Source organism: Triticum aestivum, chromosome 2D (assembly GCF_018294505.1).
Source record: "Triticum aestivum cultivar Chinese Spring chromosome 2D, IWGSC CS RefSeq v2.1, whole genome shotgun sequence".
Classification (NCBI taxonomy): Eukaryota; Viridiplantae; Streptophyta; class Magnoliopsida; order Poales; family Poaceae; genus Triticum; species Triticum aestivum.
In genome coordinates this window covers 387,446,099-387,454,008 of record NC_057799.1, presented here as the reverse complement: position 1 = coordinate 387,454,008, position 7,910 = coordinate 387,446,099, and positions in this window count along the sequence as shown.

Sequence of the window (7,910 nt, the reverse complement as noted above, 5' to 3'; positions counted from 1 at the left end):
TCATTGGATAGGGCCACAACGGCCAAGGCGCGCTGTGACCCGGTGTAGAGTTGCTCCACCAGAGTGTACACGGCCTTCAACTTGGTCAGCACATTTTGATTGAGGTTGGCGCTTCTGGGACCTGTTTAACAAGGTAAGATAAGCCGCTCGCAATGATGGGAGTTATGAGACATAAAGGCTATAAACTTGTCGAGAGCCGGCAGAATAACTTACCGAAGATTGCGGCGACCATTTGTGACACATGGCGCTTTAAGCCGGAGAGTTCGGCGGTTCTCTCCGTCAGAGCCTTCTCCGCCTGTTCGGCCCGGCTTACCAGAGCAGCTTTCTCTTCGACCCAAGCTTTCCTTTCAGCCTCAAACTTCTTCTTCAGCTTCTCTTGAGCAGCAATACTGGATTCAAATATGGCGTTGGCCTTCCGGGTCTCAGTTTCCTGAGTCTTCAGGCGGTTCTTCAGCTCAGAGATATCAGCCTCAAATTTTTTGCAAGCAGCCTGCACAATTTCCGGGTTATAGTATGAACAATTATTATGCAATTTTAAAGTCCCAAGCACTTTCCAAGCAAAGACACTTGGCACTTGGGGGCTAATGCATGTCGAAAGTTTCTATCTACAAATTACCGGTTCATGGAAGTAAGCCGGAAATTAAGTCTACAACATATTCTATCATAAGTCGTAGACTTGGGGGCTAGTATGGTAAAGATGATTATGCAGTAAGCAGTAGAGTGGTACCTCAGACTTCTGCTGTATCTGCTTCACCATGTCAATCTCCAAGTCCCGGCTGCTGTGCACTTGATTGACATAGCCGGAGATGATCTCTCCAATGCTCAGATTGGCGTAGTTGGTGATGTCCAGCTTGGCCCGGCGGCGCTCTAGCAACTCTTCCTTCACAGAGCACTTAGCCAGCGCAGTGGGTCTCCCCGGCTCGACAAACTCCGTCCGGGTGGTTACCACGTCCGGGTCATCGGCCGGCTGAGCCGGGCTGGAGATGTCCGGGTTGGTGGAAGTCTCCATGGCTGGCTCGTCGGTTGGAGTGGTGGCTTCAGGAGCAGAGGCAGCTGGCGGCTCTTGGGCTGAAACCTCCGGCTCAGGCAAGACCGGCTCTTCGACCGGCTTATTCTTCTTCGCTTTCTTACTGAGCTTTGCCTGGGCACTGAAAGAACAAAAGGTTAGTACAAAAACATGAGTAAAGATAAGCACAACAAGAGATGATCATCATTACCCGGGTACGGTCTTGAAAGCCGGCAGGTTCGATTGCATTGAGTCACCAGAGGAAGGTGAAGTTTCCTGATAGTTTGAATCAGAAGAATTGAGCGGTTGACGTGTAACACCCGCCAAAGGATGAAAAGGATATAAGTTGGAGATAACCTCGGTCCGGCGCTTCCTCGATGCTTCAGGTAAGCCAGAGGAGAGGTCTGCATCTTTGTTGGTCCGGGTGTGCCGCCAGCTCTCATGAATCTGTTGCTTCAAAAGAAATTGAGGATCTTGATAAGCTAAAGGATGTGAAAATCTTACTTTCCGGGTTACTCTTCGGACTTTCAGCCTTGGCAAGGGCTCCGAGTCGGAGGAAAGTGTCATTACCTCTTCAGTCACCGGGTTACTTGCTCCGGTGTCATCCTGTGGATAGTCAAGTTAATAAGGTGGCCAAAAGACAGCAGAAAAGCGGAAACAAAAACAAGAGCCTACAGATTCAGGGGTTACCTCTGACTCGGAGCTATCGCTTAGCTGAAGCAGCTCTGAGGCAGTAGGCCTGCTTCCCTTCTTGCGAGGAGCGGCTCTCCTGGCGGCTTTCTTAGCCTTCCTGGCCTTCTTGGCCGCCTCATGGTCATATTTGACCTTCCAAAACTTGTCATTAGCCTGAAATATACAACAAAGATTTCTTAAAGTTCAGAGGGAAATTATTCAAAGGAAAACCAAGGTGTTCAGGTCAGGGACTTACCGCCAGAGCCGGGTTAGCTTGGCAGAAGGGGTTCAAGCCGGTCCTCCCACAGTCGGCTAGGCTCTCATTCAGGAGAGACTTGGTCATGTCGTCCACAACATCTTCAGGAAGATCATTGGGACTGTGCCGCAGAGGGTCATCCTTCCGGCGCGTATAAGCACACATTAAGCTGGGGCGGCGGCTCAAAGGGATCACCCGCCAGGAGATCCAAACCCGGACCAGATCAATGCCGTTGAGGCCGTTGCCCAGGAGAGCCTTGATCTTGTTGATGGTGGGGATCAGAGGTTGACGCTCCGCCTGAGATAGTTTGTCTGGCAGAGGGTGGTTTGGTTCCAGACGCACGGCACAAAAGCCGGGCAGAGGGCTCTCGTCAGCCGGAGACGTGTCCTGGCAATAAAACCACGTCTGGTTCCAGTCCTTTGGATGGCTGGGCGGCTCAGCGTAAGGAAAGAGGCAGTCTCTCCGGCGTTGAATGGAGATTCCACCAAGTTCCAGGCTCGGTCCGTTGGCGCACTCATTCTGGCGGTTCAAATAGAATAGCTCTCTAAAGAGCAGAAGGCTGGGCTCTTCTCCAAGGTAGACTTCGCAAAATACTTGGAAGTTGCATATATTCGATACCGAATTGGGTCCTATGTCTTGTGGCCGCAGATCAAAGAAATTCAGCACATCTCTAAAGAACTTTGAGCCGGGCGGTGCGAAGCCCCGGCTCATGTGATCCGGAAATATCACCACCTCCCCATCCCGTGGTTGCGGTCTCTCCTCTGACGGGTCAGGGGCACGGTAAGAGATGACATCCTTCTTGGGCAGATAACCCGTCTTCACGAAGTCCGCTAAGGTTTCGTCAGTAACAGTGGATCTCATCCAGTTGCACGTGATGGGTGCCTTGGGAGCTTTGGGAGGCATGGTGAAAGACGGAAGCCTATGATAAAAGGAAATGTCCGGTTCAATTATAAGCCGGAGGAAGTTTACAGTTCAATGTTTAAAGTGGCGGCTTATGAAGGGGCCTAATGACATATGGTTAAGTGCATCGGGTTATCTAAGCCGCTGGAGGTATCGAGAGTAATTCAAATTGTCTACAGCTTTATCACAAATGAGCTGGAAAATTTTACGGCGCGTGGCTTCTTTTAAGCCGGAAATGTAAGCCGCCATAGCTCAGCAGATGCAGTTTTTTACTAAGTGTGGTGAAAACAAGTTTCACATATCGTAGTAATTATTTTGGATCAAAACGGTCGGCTAAAGAGCAAAGTTTCTAGACCTAAAACAGACGCAGAAGAAATTTATAGGTTCGAACGGAGCCTTTATGCAGGGAAAAGGGATCTATATACATTGGGAACGGGTGTGAAACAACTACCGCAACAGTTCTATGCAGTCTACAGATCAAGAAGGGGTGGTAATGATGAAATCTACCAAGAGCTCGCGATGAACGGCGACGAACATGGGAAGAACAGCAAGAACCCTAATGCGGATCTATTCTACGGAGTAACAAAGGCTTACGGGTACTGGAGAGTCGCGGAGGTCGCCGCCGTTTATCTGGTCACGTCAGGTTGATGCAGCGGCCTGAGTTGGTGAAGACAAGAAAACCCGCGGTGGCGGCGGCGATGGAGCTCGAGCGGGAGAACAGTGGCGAGAGGAGGAAGACGAGTGACTGGAGGCTCATCGGGCCGGGCTATTTATAAAGTGAGGCTCATAAGTGGGCGCGAGAAACAAGGAGGCCACGGCGCGGTTATCTCACCATAAAAACGCCTCGATTTTTGGGACGGCAATTAAAGATAAGATCCGTTGCGGATATGGTGGAGTAAAAAATGGACTTAATGGAAGATGACGTCATGGCGGGTTACCAGAAATCCAGAAGATGACGTCACGGCGGGTTATAGCTTTCACGCGACCATAAGCCGGAAGATTTCTCTCTCTCAAAGGAATTGAAGATTGACATGAACCGGTTCAAATCAATCTGGGGCCTAATGTTGAGGATATAAACCTTAGAGTCACCCGCCAGGAGGGGCCGGGTTACTCATAATGGTCATCGCACGAAGCCCGGCGCTAAGCTTGAAGACGGCGGGCCAAAGATGGGCTTAAGACCCGGAGATGGCTTAAGGCCCGTAGTTACAACCACCATTATGGTAGAACTTGTAGTGTAAGGCAAGAATAGTTGAGAGTCCGAGCCGGACACTCTTATGAGCCGGCCGGGACTCTGAGAGCTGCTGGGCGTCAACCTCTCTATATAAGGGACGACCCGGCGGCGGTTTAGGGACAAGTAAGATCTCGTCGAAAGCCAGGCATAGCAATTAAGCTCCCTGGTCATCGAAACCCTAATCAATACCACCTCAACTGGACGTAGGCTTTTACCTTCACCGTAAGGGGCCGAACCAGTATAACCCTCGTGTTCCTTGTCCCGTTTAACCCCTTCAAGCTTCCTAGCTGCGATGGCTCCACGACTAAGTCCTAGTTTGAGGACATCTGCCGTGACAATTCCACGACAATACCCGTAGTGCACCTTTATAGCCACCCAGTTACGTTGTGACGTTTGGCACACCCAAAGCACTCCTATGGTATCCGGGAGTTGCACAATCTCATGGTCTAAGGAAATGATACTTGACATTTGGAAAAGCTCTAGCAAACGAACTACACGATCTTGTGCTATGCTTAGGATTGGGTCTTGTCCATCACATCATTCTCCTAATGATGTGATCCCGTTATCAATGACATCCAATGTCCATAGTCAGGAAACCATGACTATCTGTTGATCAACGAGCTAGTCAACTAGAGGCTCACTAGGGACATGTTGTGGTCTATGTATTCACACATGTATTACGATTTCCGGATAACACAATTATAGCATGAACAATAGACAATTAGCATGAACAAGGAAATATAATAATAACCATTTTATTATTGCCTCTAGGGCATATTTCCAACAGTTTGACCGATAAAGATCTTCGTAGAATATGTGGGAGCCAATATGAGCATCCAAGTTCCGCTATTGGTTATTGACCGGAAACGTGTCTCGGTCATGTCTACATAGTTCTCGAACCCGTAGGGTCCGCACGCTTAATGTTCGGTGACAATCGGTATTATGAGTTTATGTGTTTTGATGTACCGAAGATAGTTCGGAGTCCCGGATGTGATCACAGACATGACGAGGAGTCTCAAAATGGTCGAGACATAAAGATTGATATATTGGACGGCTATATTCGGACACCGGAATTGATCCGGGTGATTTCGGAGAAAACCGGAGTGCCGGAGGGTTACCGGAACCCCCCAGGAGAACTAATGGGCCTCATGGGCCTTAGTGGAGAGAGAGGGCCGGCCAGGGATGGCCGCGCCTCCCCCCCTTGGGAGTCCGAATTGGACAAGGAGGGGGGCGGCGCCCTCCTTTTCCCTTCTCCCTCTCCTCCTTCCTTTCCCCTCCTAGTAGGAGTAGGAAAGGGGAGTCCTACTCCTACTAGGAGGAGGACTTCTCCTCTCCTGGCACGCCACAAGGGCCGGCCGGCCTCCCCCTTGCTCCTTTATATACGGGGGCAGGGGGCACCCTAGAACACACAAGTTGATTGTTTCCAGCCGTGTGCGGTGCCTCCCTCCATCATAATCCACCTCGGTCATATCGTTGCAGTGCTTAGGCGAAGCCCTGCGCTGGTAGCTTCATCATCACCGTCACCACGCCGTCGTGCTGACGAAACTCTCCCTCGACACTCTGCTGGATCATGAGTTCGAGGGACGTCATCGAGATGAACGTGTGCTGAACTCGGAGGTGCCGTGCGTTCGGTACTTGGATCGGTCAGATCGTGAAGACGTACGACTACATCAACCGCGTTGACAAAACGCTTCCGCTTACGGTCTACGAGGGTACGTGGACAACACTCTCCCGCTCGTTGCTATGCATCACCATGATCTTGCGTGTGCGTAGGAATTTTTTTGAAATTACTACGTTCCCCAACAGCAGGAGCGTCGGCGGCGGCGGACGACGAGAGCTTGTCGGGGAACGACGGCGGCGGCGGACGACGGGGGGTGCGGGGAGTGAGAGTGGAGAGGGAGAGTGGAGAGGGAGAGTGGGGCGGCCGGTTGGGGGCGCGCAACATTGAACTTAGTAGTAGGGCGGGATAGTATAACGCGCTACTGCTAAAATCCATAGCAGTAGCGCGTTCTGAAAACGCGCTACTGCTAAGGCTAAGCATGTAAAAAAATCAAAAATACATTAGTCATCAATGATCTTTTTCTGTAGAATCTAAATTATTGTGGCCACAGATCCTACACAAGAGTTAAGTGAAGACCAAATGCTTGTGATGGTTTGAGAAATAACGTATTTAAGGTGGTAAACACCCTGTTCGCTTAGTAGTATGGGACTAAACTTAGGCGTGAGGGGATGAGACTTTAGCAGTAGCGATTGTTGAAGAAAAGCGCTACTGCTAAGAACTTTAGCAGTAGCGCTTCTTTTGGAAAGACGCTACTACAGCACATGGTTTGGGGGCGACGCCCTGGCAATTGTAGCAGTAGCGCACTTATCCCCGCTACTGCTACCTGTGTATTAGTAGCATGCACTTTTGAAGCGCGCTACTGCTAAGTAGCAGTAGCGTCTGTTTTTATGCCGCGCTGCTGGTAAGATTTTGTGTATAAGGTGTTTCCTAGTAGTGGAAGGAGACCGTCGATGCGGCCGTCAGTGGAGCGAGGAACTTCCTTTTCGCCTTTCCTAGCTCTCGCACGGGGAAATTGTTGTGGATGCAAACAGCGCCCCCCGTGAATGCTTTGCTTTACTACTGAAATTCAGAGAAATATTTAGGACCTCTTTGATTTGTGGGATTTTTAAAATACTGCAATGCCACGTTTATTTATACATCTTATTAGGATTTTAGTTTGTTAAATTTGCATCACATGAAAAACAAATGTATATCCCATTTGGTAGTTTAGGGATCTCAACGTAAATTTTATTATGCTCGAGGTGTTTGTACTTCTTATCAACTTTTATTGTACATTCAGATCTTCCGGGAAAAAATGCATCACATGAAAACTCAAAGAAATTTTCCAAGATATCTAAGTCCATGCAAAAATTTGCAAATGAATCCTTAGGAGAAATTCTTATAAGATATACAATCATATAAATCAAATACGTGACATAGATTTTTTTTCAAGGCAGTCAATCCTGTGAGTTCCTATTAGAATATTTTAAATCAAAGAAGCTCTTGCTAGTACAAAACTTAACCTTAATTTATAAATAAGTAGGTATTCTGTACAATCTCCGTAGCAAACAGTTTGTTTGTTGTAAGAATCATATTTTTCTTGTGTGCATCTAATCGCGCAATTTGTTAAAAATAGCTTGCTCCGCACTAGGTGGTGTGTGAGTGTGGTGGCATAAGTCTATGGTGTAGTTGGCGTTCCTTCCATCTACTAACACAAGGCCATTTTGTTTTTCATGTCAAATTTTGACTCATAAATTTAGTCAACAAAATATGGGTTATATGTCATCAAAACTGTATTATCAAAAAGTTCTTTCAAATGTGCATCCAGTGATACTTTATGTGACATATAACTCATGTTTTGTTGATAAAATTGATGGCCGAAGTTGGACATAAGAATATGGAGTCGCCTTTTATTAGTAGATAGAGGGAGTAGATGATATGTTACAGTACTCTACACTTCCATGATGGAAAAAAAAATCCAAACCTGGATTTATAGTGTGTTGTGAATTTTCAGTTTGCCAATGATGACTGCATTCTTAACTAGATACGAGGTAAACGACATAATTTAGTTCTTATATTTGAATTTCATTCTCATGACCAAGTTGACATTTTTCATGGCTAAAAATATCCTAGTAGCTACTACTCGTTCTAATTATCCAAGTATTTCAAAATTATTAATACAGTAGTCGTGAAACTAAACTAAAACTACGGTTGACAAAAAAATTCCATCAAAGCAAAAGAGAGAGAGCACACTTAAATGCCCAACTCTCTTCTTCTATAACGCAATGCGGGAGTTCGCCGCCCT